The sequence below is a fragment of the Pseudopodoces humilis genome, chromosome 3, assembly GCF_049639895.1.
Source record: "Pseudopodoces humilis isolate 2021_Gansu_Grassland_sample_001 chromosome 3, ASM4963989v1, whole genome shotgun sequence".
In the NCBI taxonomy this organism is placed as follows: Eukaryota; Metazoa; Chordata; class Aves; order Passeriformes; family Paridae; genus Pseudopodoces; species Pseudopodoces humilis.
Window position 1 is genome coordinate 4,259,228 of NC_142202.1, and position 15,855 is coordinate 4,275,082.

General features: G+C 40.3%; 1 protein-coding gene across 4 annotated transcripts in view; it reads left to right on the forward strand.

Annotated features, from left to right (window-relative positions):
* The first annotated feature begins 1,974 nt into the window (after positions 1–1,974).
* PLCB1 (phospholipase C beta 1) overlaps positions 1,975–15,855 on the forward strand; it is a 369,472-nt gene continuing 355,591 nt past the window's right edge. Inside the window, exon 1 of one of the 4 annotated variants that reach the window (XM_088052361.1) lies at positions 1,975–2,098. The gene's annotated coding sequence lies outside the window, so the exon portion shown is untranslated. The remainder of the gene's footprint in view (positions 2,099–15,855) is intronic. The other 3 variants (XM_088052362.1, XM_088052364.1, XM_088052363.1) reach the window with 3 other exon arrangements.

Below are 15,855 nucleotides of genomic sequence, written 5' to 3' on the forward strand. Positions count from 1 at the left end.
TGAGCCGCATGAAAGCAGAAGTCTTTTAAAATGCAAATTGTCTGCAAAAAAAGAAGAGGGTACTCAAACTTCCAGGAGGCTGAAATTCTAGTCTTTTGTTTGCCAAGGCCACAGAAATCTTCGCATATACAATCAGCAACCCGTCATTAAATGCTACTTCCAGAGTGTCCGTAAATATTTAAGCCTATTGCAACTTTCAGACATACGGTTTGATAATTAAGGTGATCCCCACAAGGAAAATGTTTGATTTTGATTTGGGGGGGATTCCTGAGCAGAACACTTGTGATCCAGCCCTAGAACACGAGGGTCTCAGTCACAAAGTCAAGATATTTTTCTTTTGAAAGAACAGGAAAACTGCAGAGGGTGCACATTTATCTGAAGTGTGGGCTGATGATACGGGCTAATTTAAAAGTTTCTTTCAGAGCTACCCTTTTGCCAAGGAATGCATTAACAGATATCTAGAAATAGCAGGCTTTATATGGAATATTTTGAAGTTGGTAAGTGCTCAGAGGCTCATTTGCCATCCTTCTCCTGTTAAGCACTGTTCAGGTCCACAAGTGGACAGTGCAAACCAGTTCTAATAAGTGGATTATGTATGGTAACAATCTAATGGATATAAATACATCATTTTATATGGCTTATTCCAGAAAAGCCCTGTACTGAAAGTGATGGATATTCTTTAAGCTGATATTTTATGTTTTGTTGTCCCATTTCTGTGACTTTTTCCATGATAAATGAGTAGGAAAAAACGGGACAGCATAAGACAATGATGACATTCTCTGTTTATGTCTCAAATTCCACAGGGAGATGTTTTGCTTCTGTTTTGGAGATGCATTTGTGAAAGAAAACCACCAGGAGTGTAAACCTGAAGCCAAAGGCATCTTGAAAGGAGCCACGTTCAGTGACTGAGCAGACACTGACACTCGTAACACTGAAAGAGCCTTGGCCACAAAGATAGGGTAAGATTGCTTCCTGATTTGACTTCATAGGGAATTGTACTTTTGGCAAACCATTAAGGTATTAATAGAAATTTATAGTTTATTTTTGATTTAATCAGAGATCCATGCACAAGAATCATGTCCTGGTAAACTGCAGCTTCTGACAGCACTCCCGTATTGCTCCTTTCACATGTTTGGGAAGAAGCTGAGTTAAATGCTTCATTGAGATAGAAGAAAAGAATACTCTGTTACAGTTTAGAGAACAGTAAAAAATATTTTAAAACTAAAGAACTCTCCAAGCAAGTTCTGAAATGCAAACATGTGATTTCTGTTGCAGAAAGGAGAAAAAAAGCCATAAGAATGTGCAGGGAGTCAGGCAAGTCCCACCACACCCTAAGAAAGGAGCTCTGCTGTCGTTCTCTAAAACGGAGGGCTGTCATTTGGAAATGTAAAAGACACTTTTTAAGTCTTCCTGTCTGCCTACCATATTCTATTGCTTGTGGTTCATCATTTCCCAGTAAAATCTGGGCTGTGAACAAAAGGCCAGACAATTACAACTTTTTTGGCTGGTAACAGGTACTGGTTACTTCTGCCTAAGAAGAACTCTGGATTTTATGTCCAGAATTTTTAGGGCTCAGCACTATCCCTTAACATAAGTACCAAAAAAATAGCAAATCATGGGGGACTGTAATGAAAGTGTAACCCCTCCCTTAGGGTTACTACAGCATCAATCTGCTATTTTTACATTGCATTCCTGTTTTCTAAAAGTCTCTGGTAAAAGCAGATAGCTTTTAACCAGCCTGCTTGTTTCTCAGCAAAGTAAGAACCAGAACCTTCTTTGGAAAGAAAAAAAAATAAAATAAAAAGAAGGAAGTATGTTGCTGAGGGGGCTTAAAAAGAAACTGCACCAGAGCCCTGAGAGCACCAATCAACTCTGTTGGTCTTGATCAGCTTCACCTGGGCCCCTGCCCATGCCCTTCCCACAGCTCCTTGGGCCCTATTTAAGCTCAAACTTGGGGTCCTGTGTGTTGGTTGCGGTTTTTTTTGTAGGGATGGTGGTCTCTAGTTGTGCTTTATGATTGTCTTTAGTGCTTAACCTGCTATTTTACCTTGTAGCTGGGTGGTACCTGTGCCTGGTTCATCCTCTTGCTGTGTTTGAGGTAGGTGATGAGTTTTGTTGCTTGTAACTGGTTTGTGTTGCTCTGGTTAGTTCTGTGCTGGCGTCCTCCTCAGGTCCTGCCTCAGCCCTGCTCAAGCTTTTGTTGCTACCTGATATGAGAAGATGGATAGACAAGGGCTGGAATGAAACTTTGGGAGGTGAGAGTGGAACATTTAAAAGTTAAACTTATTTTTTCTGATGCTTTAATAACATTGGGAAGCGTCTACCCATGCTTTAAAATCTCTAGATGTGGGCAATTCACAGTTTTCTGCATGAAGTAGTTAGGCTGAGTTTTTTTAGCTTGATTGGCCTAAGCAAGGGGATAAAGTTTCCCAGCTGGCAGCTCCTCCATCCTTTTTCTCTGGGATGTGTGCTTGTCACAGGCTCCTGTCACTGAAACCAACAGGATTAGAGAGTGGGATTTGCTTCTGTACTTCAGAATAGTTTGTTCAGAGGAACAGATTACTGGATACTAACCTAATCTTCTGAAAGAACCATTCCTCAGCCTGCAGAGAAATGGAGATTACTGGTGGTTCCTCAAGAGAAGAGAGCTGAGAAGGGAAATATTTAATGCTGTCTATAGACAGAGCTTTTTGTGTATCTTGTATGTTTGTCCTGAAAGCATGAATACAGGTGTCATATTCAGCTCAAACACCCTTTTGCAAAGTATCTGATTTCTGTGAATTGCTATCAGCAGGCTTGTGGAGAAATCAGATACAGAATGTGGATGTTCTAGTACACCTAGGCCAGATGCAGTTAAAGCTTTTGGAAGCGTTGCAGTTCTCATTGGATTCACCCAGCTGCTTATGGTTGGATTCTAATTAGCCTCACTTTGTATTTTTCTGCAGGGTAGCATAGCAAACCTGGCATATTTAATGCAATTGCCATGCTGCTTTCACAGCTTTAGCTGCCAGCCTGCTTTTGTTCTGAGGAAACAGAAAGATTGTTAAAATCCAAGCTGGAAGGAGGGAAGGAGTTAGAGAGGATGTTTGGACCTCTGAGCTTTCATGCGGCATGAAAAAACAATGGGAGTGTGTAGCTCTACTCTACATGGATAACTGTCCTGTAGAAATATTTCTTCAGATCAAAAATTTCTTTCTTTTCTAGCTGAAAATGATCACCTTTCTCTCTGCCAGTGCCTCTTGCTGTTTTGTAGCAGTTTGCAATATGTCTTGCTGTCTTTGAGCTGCTTTGCAGTCTCACTTCAGCTGGTTTCTCAAAGCATCCAGGGGAGTGTGTCATTATGAGGGGTGTAACGAAGGTAATGGGGAAATCAAACAGTGTCTTTTGCAGCATCTCATTTTAAGAGGCTTGAAAAGGTCTGTGTAGCCTTTTTGTATAAAATACTGTATGCACACCCCAAATACAAATATATTGTTATCTTAATTACCTTGCTGAAGGTAGTGAAGCTGATGCAAACAAAGAATGACCGATGTAGCCCAAGGCATTCAAGTTTGTCTGAGCAGAGTTAAATTTGCTTCCTAGACTGTTCTAACAGCTCAGTTGTGTTTTCTGCATTTTGTCTTGGTGCTTTATTCATTTGGACACAGCAAACACCTCCTGCTCTTCCATTTCCAATGGGCCAGTCTTCATGTGAGGACAAGTGTTATATTGTTGTGTTTGGTAATAGGAATTTTGTAGTCTATTTTTTATTTAGAGAGATTTCCCTGACAGGGGCAAGGGGCTGGTTGGGAACACTCTGTTTTTTTTTTTAATTCTATTTTTGTGTTCAGATGTACTTGGTGAGCTGTATAACACTAAACAGACATTGAGGGATTTTCCCAATGTCTTCCCTTTATTCCTACTGGTCACTAATGCTGTACACATCACTAGTGCTTTGTACAGATGACTGCCTTTGAAAACACCTGTGTATCAGAATAACCTAGTGAGGAATGTTAATATTACTGCTGTACTAATTAAAAATTATAGCAAATACCTTGTGCCAACTCATCCTGAATTAATAGTGTTGATAGAGGAAAAAGTTGTTAAGATTGAACTTGTGGAATTTCTTGGTTCCCTGTTAGGACTGTCAGATCAGGCCCCTCTTTCCCATCTGATTAAACTTCAATATAGGAATTGGAAGGCTGGATCTGACAAATATCTGCCAAAATAAGGGTCCTGTTTCAACAAAGGTTAAAAATTTCCTGAGGAAAGATTGAGTTAGGGCTGTGTATAATATTTTTTTTGTGTTAGAAATAGTTGGCAGCAATAGGGGTTTCTGGAGCATTTAATTTATCTTTAATTATCAGCAATGGACTTATGTGAATTTATTTATGCATCTTTGAACTTGTTCATAGTTCCTGGATCTTTAGCAGGAGTTCCAGAACTTAACTGTGCTTCATATTACGAAAGTAGTTCCTGCTTTTGCTTTAGCTTTGTGGTGTCTCAGATCTAGCACTGTAAGAACTTGGTAACACTTTTTTTTTAAATTTCCTTTCTCTTTAAATATTTTGTAGACCAAGTGCTGCTCCACTGACTGTGGTGGAAGCTGTGCTGATGATTTATAAAGTAGAAGTAAATTCCTGCTCTCCTTGTATTTCCCACCTCTCTCCCAGTTAGCTGGCACTGTAATATGTTAATGACAGCTTGGAGCAGGTGTGATTTCCATTTGTGTGATGAACCAGTTGTGTACTTATCCTTTGCAAACGTGCTGACAGATTGGGAATGCATCCAGTTAGACAACCCATGTCCTCCTCAACACTTGCTTGTGTTGGTGGATGATGAGTTCCAGGCAATTAACAGTTTGTCAACAGCTGATTACAGGATGGCAAATTTAAGATAGAACCTCCTGCTGAGTGGATTTTGCCTCCTTTAGGCTATCAGTCCCCTGGTAATGATACTGTTTTCAGGCTGAGATTGGTTTCCTTGCTGCTGCAGAGCCTGAACAGCAGTTTTGTTGAAGTCTTGGAAACTCTGAAGGATTTTTCAATTTTTTTTTTTTTAAAAAAGGGAAAGCAACACTAGCACTGAAGTGTCTTGGTGACAAATCAAGCCTTAAGTCACTGTAGAAAAATACTATTTGACAAAAAGTGAAGGGGCTGTTTTAGTAACTGAGTCACAAGAGAGATGAGGTTGGAGAGGGCCTCAAAACACCCTGTGGTCCAGCCTGTCATGGCAAAGGGAGCAGAGACAAGACCCTCAAGGCCCCGTCCAGCTTGAAAACCTCCTGTGATGGTGTCTCCACATCCCTGGGGGGGAAGGTGAGCTCTCTTGTGGGGTGTAAGCTTTTACATGAGCATTACATGTGCTTCCTCTTTAGCAGGACTGCAGGCTTTTGGGAACTTGCTTGACCTACTCTTCCCAAGGCTTTATTCCCAAATGTGCAGCTGTCTCTTTAACCTGAGGCATGTCTGTAGCAGCAACAAGAGTGGCTGGCTCTTTCTCCTTTCATTGTGTTTGCTTCTAAATATCTGTTTAGCCATATCCATATTTCTAGAGACCCTTCACATTTTCCTTCAGCTGTTTTCTGATGCTGAGATGATGTTTGGGTTTTTTATCAATGTGTGCAGCATCCTGTGTTTATTTGTAGTGTTTTAGGGTGTATCCTTACAGATTCAGTTCTCTGTGAGGTACAGGTACCAGGCAACTCATGCATTTCCTTAGCTTGTAATGAGAGACAAATAGAGGCACAGAGTGCTTCAAGGATAAATAGTAATAAGTTGTCTTGACACTTCCATTTCTGCACTTAATGGAAAGCACTGAGAGCTGTATGTGAGCTAATGCTATGGCAAATATTTCTGTCAATGTAGGGTGGGGGGAAAAACACCACCAGATCAGAAAAGCAGGATTTAATGCTCACTTTTTCCAGGAATACCTAAGTGCCCAGGCTTCCTGGGAGGATAATCAGTCTGAGAGAACATCATTAGCTGACTGTGTGTACAAAGGAAAGATGGTTTTCTCAACTTGCTTTGCTCCCCAATTGTAGGTCACCAGCATAAATGGAGTGTACAGGCTCAAAAGGAGATCACTGCTTTTCTGCTCTGCCTCTTCCATGTTGCCAGAGTAGAAGTGGGAGAGGGGGGAAACTTAAAGCCTGGAACTGGGATGGCAAGGGAAGACTCTCCATGGATATTTCCTCACTGTAAAAGGAAGGATCATAAGTTGGAGGCAGAATGCTGAACGTTAGGCATCACTCCAAATTCTATTGTGTTTTAGAGATACTGCTGGAGTTCAGGCAGCCTCTCAAGGCCAAGTTTCCTAGGGAGCTTTTTTACATCCACCCTTCCATCTCTTCATGGCTGAGGCAGGAAGTGGGAGCTATCATCTGTGTGATTCCTTCCTTTCACTATTCATGCCCTTATCACCTTCACCTGGCTTGCTTGGTACTATTTGCACTGTGCTTTTGTTTGGGAGTAGCACAGGGAAGAGAGTCTAGAAGGAATGTTGAAGGGGAATATGCAAAGAAATAATTTATAATTGTTCATCAAATGTGATCCCAAGTGTTTTAAGATTTATTCAGAAAGCTTAACATGAAACAATTAAAAATGTAAAATCAGGATGCCCACATGAAAGTGCATTAAATAAATTTGAGTGTACTCTCCTTCATGGATAAAAACCCCAAATATGGGGCTAGACCTCTTTCAAGATCCATCAGTTCCAGAAAATACAGTATCATTCTAAGCATTGAGATTTGACTTGAGTTTTTTTAAATGCTGGGAAATTTTCTGCCTTGACTTTGCTTTAGTAAGAGAAATGTGTGTGGTGGTGAACCTTATTTCAAGTCACTTGATAAGTGTGCAGCCCAATGCTCTCTTTATTGGGTACTTGACTGATGTCTCTCCCTCTCTTCCCCAGTTCCTTATGGCAGAAATCACTTCTGCAATTTACTTTAATGGGACTTTTCCAGGCCAGAGACGGGTGCTATAGGACAGATGTAAACCTGAATGATCTGTCATGCTGCGTGCTTGATGAACTCTGTTCAGAGACACTTCACCTTGACACAGCTTCACTGACTGCAGCAGACTGCTTTCTAACATTCCTATTTTAGTGGCATCAAAGCAATGGGCTCAGTATCATTACAGAAATGAGACTTAAGTTTTCATATGGACTGGACACTATTTTCTTTGCTTTTTTTTTAACCACATGTGTTCTTGGCAGTTGGAACTTTATGGGACAATTCCTCGTAAGTCTTGAACTGCAGTTATAGTTTGACTTCAACCACAAGGAATGCAAGAATCTTACTAGAACTAAATAATATGTTACTAACCTGCTGTTCTCCTCTTGGGATATATTTGAGCCCAGTACTGGACTCTTGGTGACTGTTGCTCCAGTGCATATTTCAAATTTCTTTTGCTGCCTCTTTAGAAGTAATTGACTTGTCACCTTGTGCCCTTGTATGTATTATAAGTGACAAAACTGACTAAAAGTGAAACTATTAAAATCACAAACTAAATTACCTGCCTGCATCTTCAGCAGCATTTTTAGTTAGTTTTGAAAACGAAGGGAATAAATCAAATATAACAAAATGTGCTGTGTCTGGATTTTGGAAGTTACAGCTTTTGACAGTCAGTCTGTTCTTGGCCAAAGAGAAAAATTCAGCTGTGCATAAACATGGAAATAAAATTACTTCTTGGGGGCCCTGGTGTTAAACAGCCTATATTGGCTGAAACTTGGCAGCATCAGCCTGTTCACCTCATTTATGGAAACAAGATCTGTCATTGTACTATGTGAAAAAAGAGCTTTCTTTCTGGAATCATCTCTGTTAATTACCAGGTTGAAGATCAGATTTCCTTAAAATGAGTTTGGGCTTTGATAATTACTTTAAAAGGAACAGTTCTATGGTTTTGTCTTGACTTTTCTTGTCAAAAAACTGCTTCTAAATGCATTACTTTTAATGCAGTAAATTGAAGGAAGAAGATGCTGAAAAAGGCATGGTGACAGGTTGAGATTTGAATTATTGTACCTTTTTTGGAAGGAGTGAAAATGCCTGCGTCGCTCTCTGCCACCAATTCCCTCCATGATGTGCCTGGAAGCATGGAAAAGCATTCCTGCCTGTTACTTTTCCTTTGAGGTGAGCAGCCAGGGGCATGGAGACAATAGGAGTAGGCAGACCTTCAAATTGCTCTTCCACTCTCTGGCTCAAGAATAGGTGAGCAACCAGGAAGCTCCTGTGGGAATAAACTGTGGTTTTAAAATGCCCTGTGAATAATGAGCACTTGTGTCCTGCATCTCATTGAAACCCAAGAGAATTAGGCTCTTTGCCAGGTTTAAAAAGGTAATCAGGCTGAGCATTGGAAATCAGATGTTTTCCTGTGTGAATTTGGGTTCTGAAATTTATTTTTAAATCGAGCACTGTTGACTTTGAGTCTGTTACACAAGGACACAAAGGAGAAGGAAGCACAAAAAAATATTGGAGGCTTCAAGGAGTTCTGAGCTGTAAAGCTTCTGCAGGCTACTTGTCAGGCATGTTCCAGCTGTAAAATAACTGTTACTGAAAATATCTTAAGATCACTGTATAATTTAGTCAGCTTTGAATGTCAGATCATACAATGGAGCACATGTGAATATTTTAAAAGAAGAGAACTGGTAAAATTAGCCTGTTTCTGCTGAGATGCTGCTTGAAGAGATGCTTGCTTTGAGTTGGCATTGTCTCAGGTGTGTGGCAGGGTGGATGGAGCTGCATGAGGAGAAAGAGCTCTGCTCCCTTCTGGCATGGAACAATTCCCCTCATGTTTGCTTCCCTGTCCATAAATGGATGGAAGAGCACTGATAAAAAGCTTTCTCTAAAAGATAAGAGACAATTCTACACTCCTGAGGGTTTTACTGTTGTACTTGAATCTTTTTCTGATTAGAAAAGAGTATTATTGATTAGCAGTGATGTGGCCATTTAGCATTTTTAAGGTAGATGCATATTATGTTCTTTCAGTAGTTGTGATTCTGGGGGCACCATAGTAATTCAGCTTTCATTGTTCTTGAAATACCTCTATAAGAAATTATTTTAAAAAGCTTCAGTACAGAGGAACTGTATTTCAATGCTTGAAAAAGTATGTTCTGTTTTATTGACATCCAAATGCTCAAAGCATCCTGTGAAAATTCATCATTTCCTAAAAGCAGCTTTCTCCAAAAACTGCAGTCAGTTTTTGGGTAAATGTAATAGCAAATTTACTGAGTGATATTGTTAGGCCCCACATTTTCTGAAAGCCAGAAACTCTCTTTGGAAGAAGCAATGAGTTTTTACGGCTTCTCTCCTGCAAATGGATGGCACAATTCATCCCAGATTGCTCCAAGTGATCCAATTTTCACTGTTACTAAAGACAAACAGTCGCCAGTTCCCTTCATGGTGTTTTCTTAGTTGAGCAATCTGGGACTGATAGTCATGCTGATGTGCTGAGCTCGTGGGAGAAAAGAGAAATACCCACTCCAGTGAAATCCTGTGTGCAGATGTTGGAATGAAAGGAGTGCTGAAAAATGCCAATTCTTTCCTTTTAGTCTACTTTTTGAATATTCTATCAGTTCTGCTTGATTTGCTGATGAAAACAAGTTCCTGCATTATACACTGTGGATAAGTACTTAAAAATGAATAAAAATTGGAAAGAGGGATGTTGCCCCTGAACATCCAAGGAGAAATGAAAGCCAGCAATGCAAATCTGTCCTGTCAGAGGCCTTGCTGATGAAACAATAGCTCTTTTTAATAAATCACATTACCTTCAGAAGGGTAGTGGAGCTTAGGAAACTATATTTTAATTGTGAACAAATTATATGCACAAAGCAGTTGCTTAAATGGGAGTATCAAAGCATTTTTGCCAAACCTAAGTGAATAAATGCTTGTTTTTAATTAAGGGATTTGAACCTAATTCCATTCTGCCAAGGCTGCCATGTATTTTAGGAAAAGGAGAAAAGGACTGAAATGGTGTAGGAAAAAACAACCCCCTGGAGCACGTGGGAATATATTTTATTTAATTTTTTGGTTATTGGATACTTTTGAAGATTTGTGTGGGAGAAATAAGGGAATGAATTTTAGACATTCTACAAATCTCAAGACCCAGAGAGAGAGAGGAGCCAGGAGTGGAGCAGGAGGGATCAGGGTCCGATCAGACTCAGAATTGTGTTTTTTAAATAGGAAATGTATTCTGGATGCTTTTATTCTTGCCTTTTGTTTGTGTATCCACAGACACCAGTTTAAATTCTTAGCAATTGCTACATTAGTATGAGTTTTCAAGGATTTTAATATTTTGGGTATCACTGACAAACTGTAGGTCATAGTTGCAGCTCTCCTAGATTGGCCATAGCCCTGCCAGTGTTTTAGATTGCGAATGTTTAGGTGAACTGCAATCTGCTAAGACTGAAGTCTTAAATACTAGTTTTTAAAGCTTTGAATTTGTAATCAGTTAGACCTACAAAAGAAAAAGATTATGGGGCTCAAAATTTTTATTTTTTTTTTGTTTTGGATAATGATGAGTTTTTAAAGCTTAAAAATTCCTTTATAGAAAATATACAGGTCCAAACTACAATGATTGAAATTAGTGCTTTGAAGGTCAGTAAATTAGGCCTATCTTCACAAGGGAAGCTGAGATTTGATAAAAGCATTTCATCCCTAGATGATGTTATTTCAGCTGTGAATTCAGCTGTCATCAAAGTGCCTCAAAGTCATTTCTCCCTGGACTTTTACATAATCAAAGGTATCTAGTGGAACTTTCTCTTGTATTTTCATTTTAGGCTAATAGTTATCATGATTCAGAGCTCATTCAGAAACTGACATTTCTGCCAAAAAGTCTCCATGAAATCTTTCAGTTAAGGACCTGGCTTTTCCTTGAAAAATTTGCCTTCTGGTGGGTTTTCTTCCAGAGTCACAGCAGCTCTGATAATTCTGGATAGCAACAGTGTTCAGTGTTTGTGATAGTATGGACTTTTTTTGACTACTTAGGCCACTGCAGTTGGAGTTGAAGGACTGTCATATCTAAAAATAGGAGAATGTTGATTCCATAAGTGTGAATAACAATTGGGAATTCTTGTTTCTCACCTGCTCACTGCTACACACAGAGAAATGCAGTTCAACATTGGACCTAAAAGCAGGTTGAAAGTACTGAAGGCAAGGCAACTCTGTGTGCATGAAGAGAGGCCACTGGAAAATGTCTTTCAGTGGGAGTTCCCCAGAAGGAAAACCTGTTCCCACTGATGTGTTTGTAGCAAACCCAAAGGGCAATAAGTGGTTCAAGCAGGCCAAGAAAACAACAAAGGGAATTTGAACTGGAAGCAGGCCTGCAGAGTGATGGATAGCTACTGGATTAGTCAGTGCATGGAAACTTTATTTGGCATTCGTGTAGTCTTAAGCCTCAAAGAAGAACCACAATGTTCCCTTGGGAGATTATTTTAAGATCCCAAAGAATGTATGTGCCATTCCTCAGTATCGAGCAATTTCATCTTGTGCTCATCCAGCCTGGGTTTTTTTTAATTTAGGAGTGAAAGTGCAGAGCATCCCCTGAATGCAGAGCTATTGCTCTTCTATGAGGGGGGTGAGAAAAAGAAAAAAAATCTCATTTCCACATCCACAATAAGTTATTTTCCCTCAGGATCCATTTTGCAGCATACTACAGCCTTTGGATCTCTCACTTATTTTGTAGTCATGAGCTCTCTACCACTAGAAGAGGGACTAGAGATCACATTTGGCATAATGCCATTTAGAGGAAATTTTTTTAGCTGCTAATTAGAAATTTAATTCAAATTAATTGTAAAACTGGTTTCAAGGTTAACTTTCAAATGGATTTCTTGAGGCTTACTTTTAAAACGTGGGGATTTTTCAGGTTTTGTTGTTTTAGGAATATATTGCTTGCATAATCAAATGAAAATGAGGCTTGAAGTGCAGTTATGCATAGTGTCAGCATTTGGACATGAATATCTGGGCATTTATGCTATGAAATGTCACTTTTTCTTGTGCAATACACATCCAACAACAGCTAAATTAATTTTGCCAATAATAGTTTGCTATTAGTGTATCAAAACTATGTTTTTGTGGAGATGATGCAAAAAAAATAAATGAAAAGATTCCCTAAGAAACATCCACACAAGTTTTTGTTTTTCCATGTTCTTGCAGGAATCAAATGGGATGTAGAAGCAAGCATTAAGTGTTCCTCTGAGCCATGCATGTTGTAAGCCTTGTTTTACCTTCAAATACACCTGATTCCCCTGATTCCTGAAAGCAAAAGTTTCAGTCCCCACAGAGTGCAGAACTTCAGTTTTGGGAGTTTGCTTTTAAGTTAGAATTTGGTAAATGTGCACACTGTTCCCTTTCCTTTCTCCACTGGTTCTTCTGCACATTCCGTGACTGCCTGTGCCCTCTCCAGCAAGAGAGGTTTCCAAAGTGTGTGGTTATTCTCTAAGTGGCTGTATTTCCAATTCTCTGCTGCTGTGAATGTCAGTGGCTTGAGCAGAGGAATGGTGTTCTAGGCAGTCAGCGTACTCCTCAAATGTAATGTTTGAGAGAGATATGTGGATTTATGATTCCAGGACAGCTGTGCTAATTTCCAGGTGCTGAATAAACTTCCCACTCTACATTTCAGTAGGTGAAGGCTCTCTATGCAGGACAGATACCCAGTGGAGACACTGTTCTAATTTTTGAAATCATGAAAGGCTTTTGACACTTGCTCTATTAATTTTCCACTAAGGACAGTGAGTCCTTAAAATAACTGTTTAGCTAACCTCTGTATGGAAGGGCTCTGCCTGTCACTGCTAAAATTGGAAGCACTCATTGTGCTAATGGATTTTGGCTCTTCTCTGCAGCTTCACCTTTATCTCTAAAGTGTAGATGTTATTGTTTGAACATCGGTTTTCTGAGTAAAAAGATAAAATGTACATTTTAAATTAATCCTTATCTTCTTTGCTGCCCTCTTCCCTTAAAGTTTCCTCTTGGAAGCTCAGAGCTGCTGAATGACAGTGCAGTTGCTATTGTGAGACCCTGTCAGCTGAATCACCACCACAGAGGCTTTGCCTGACTTTTCCAACATAACTGTCCCTAGGCTGGGGCATATTTTAGTTTGGCTTCCCTGAGTTTTCACTCTCAGGACATAACTTTATTAACCCAGCTCACCGAGTTGTGTATTGTGAATTACTGAGAGGTGCATGGGCTCAAAGTTTTATGCTGTCGGTGTATTACCAATTATTTCTCTGTGTCAAGTATTTTATCCTATTTTGATTTTTCCATTACACAAGTTGAAAAGCTCAATATGAAGACCCAGGGATGTTTTGATGGACAAAGTTAATCACTTGGTGAGTCAAGCCATCAAGCCTGATACATCAAGCTTCAAAGATGTATTTACTTCTCAGCCTCAAATCCTAAAGTCCCAACTGAAGTGTTAGCAGCAGACTTCAAAGTAATTTCCTGACTACCTTTGAGGGGACAAAAAATCAGCTGCAGCTGTATACAAGGAGGGTGAGCTGAATCTTGGAATTATGCATTTGCATGCGATTAATTTTCATCTGGTTTAAGATCTCAAAGGTTTTGAAAGGCAAAAAGATTTCCCTTTATATTTTTTTTATAAAATTGCTTATCTTCCACGTGTCTCTATGAGGGGGAGAACATTTGTTGTGGAACCATCTAAGTGTGTTCTGTGAAAAACCTGTATGAAGCCATCCTAGCATGACATTATTCATTGAGTCAAGAAAAGTTAGATAAAAATATAGAGGATGAATCTGTAGTAATTTGGATTAATGGTTATCTAAACTTTTTTACATCATCCACTTGGAACTAAAAAAATTCCCAAGATGTAGCAACTGATGAAAAAAATCTGAAATTAAGTTGCACCTACTGTTCCTGGTGCATACTCGGAGACTGTCTCAAGCACTCCTAATGCCTTTTTTCTCCAAGATACCTCTTTGGAAGTGCTGTCACATTAATATTAGGTCTGACAAACTTTTTTTCCCTCCCTTTTAAGTAAGTCTTTAGTGCAAACAATACTGTGAGGAGTGTTGCTGGTTCTGTCTGAGGCCTCATTTGTTAATTTCTGTTATGTCACTGTGGAATTCTTTCACACCTGGTAGTACTTAGACAATCAACACATGGCTGCTGCCTGATGGATTTCAAAGTGTTGATATGAATCTTTTGGGATCTTCTGGGTCTATTTATAGCAGCACTGGTTGGCTTTTGCACAGTGCTTATGGATGGCACCTGGAACGTCCCTAGATATTGCATCCAGGATGTTCCCACTTTGTGTGGATGGGTGGTGGTATGATGGCCCAGGAACTGAGGAATTTGCATTCCTCTTCTGGCATCCATGGTGATTTTGACAGCGCAGCTCTCACCTCTGTGTGCACAGATCTGTGACAGGACATTGAGCACCTGTTGAAACTCATAAAGACCTTTCTGTGAGTATAGGTGGAGGTGATGCTGAAATCAAATGGATGCCTGTATGTGATTGAATGATAGTTCCTCTGATTTCAGGAGGACCAGTGCTATAAAACAGGACTTTCCAAGCTGACTTTAACTGGATTGCCACTGATAAAAATATCTAATCTGAAATGGCTGCAGTATCTGGAAGGGGTAAAGGCTCATGGAGCAGTGTTGGGATAACCTGGGCCCTCTGCAGTACGTGTGCCTCGGCCATCCATTGCTGTCAGGAAGTGGAGAGCTGGAAAAGCAGCTCCCTTTGGAGCAAAATCCCCCATAGGCTGCTGCGAGGTGCTTGTCATCAAATCCTGCACTGTGTGAACAGAACCAGTGCATGAATAGCAGGGCTATGAGCATATTGACTGCTTTAGGTGTGGAATGAGCACTTGGTTTCCAAAGTGAACCAGAGTACATTTCAGGAGTGCTAGCAGTCCCTTAGACACTATTTACAAAGCCTGCAGCTTCTGTGATACTCTCTACTGTTGACCCCTCCTTTTAATTGTGCCTTCCCAGCTCTTCTGTGATAAAAGAGCACCGAATATCCACTGTTCTTCCTGGAGCAGAAATAATTTGGAAAGGTTGCAAGCAAACTGCCTTAAATGTGTGAGCAGGCAAAAAAATTCTATTGGCATTGAGTAAAGAACTGCTTGACTTCTCCTGTGCAGAATGTGTTTTGAGACGCTCTGTTAGAAAGGCAAACAGAAATGGCCCCATTATAGTGCTGTTCATCCTGAAAAACTCTGCTGTGACCCTGTTGCACCAGGAAGAGCAGCTGTTTTAGAGTGCCTTGCCACACAACTAAATCTGATGGAAAGATGGATTTCTTTAGAATGAAAATGTTCCTGCCTGCAGTTCAGATGGTTGATGTGGTGGATGTCATGTTTTGACTGCAAGTCACAATAGGTTTCAACTGGAAACAAACCCAGCCTCCATGGGTTTATTGTGATAGGAAATTTTAATTCTCCAGTTAGATGTATTAAGATGCTAAGAGTAGCAATTGAGCTACTATTTGATTCTTGAAGTTTAGCATCCCAAAGAAGAGGTACAAGCCCTTGCCCTCTGGGTAACTATGCATGTCTGTATTGGATGCTTTTCAGTTTTCTTACTGAGATTATTTTCTGAGACACTTAGGAAACGTATATACATGTTGTCATACGGTTCTTAAATCTAAATATCAAGGTGCAGTGTGGGCTGATGGCTGGCTGGGGAACCAGGAGCTGCAGGCTCTGGGCATTCCTTGTCAGCCAGGCCCTGTCCCACTGCCTCTGAGGACATCAGGTCCCTCTGGGGACAGGCCATGGGATGTCAGTCAGTGGATCAGGGTCAAGCAGCTCCACAGCCAGGAATGGGCATGGCTGTGTGACGCAGCTGAGACAGACCCCAGGCAGGGGATGAGGGTGAGAGCCTCAGCTTAGGAGGGAGCTGAGGGCAGGAGGGAA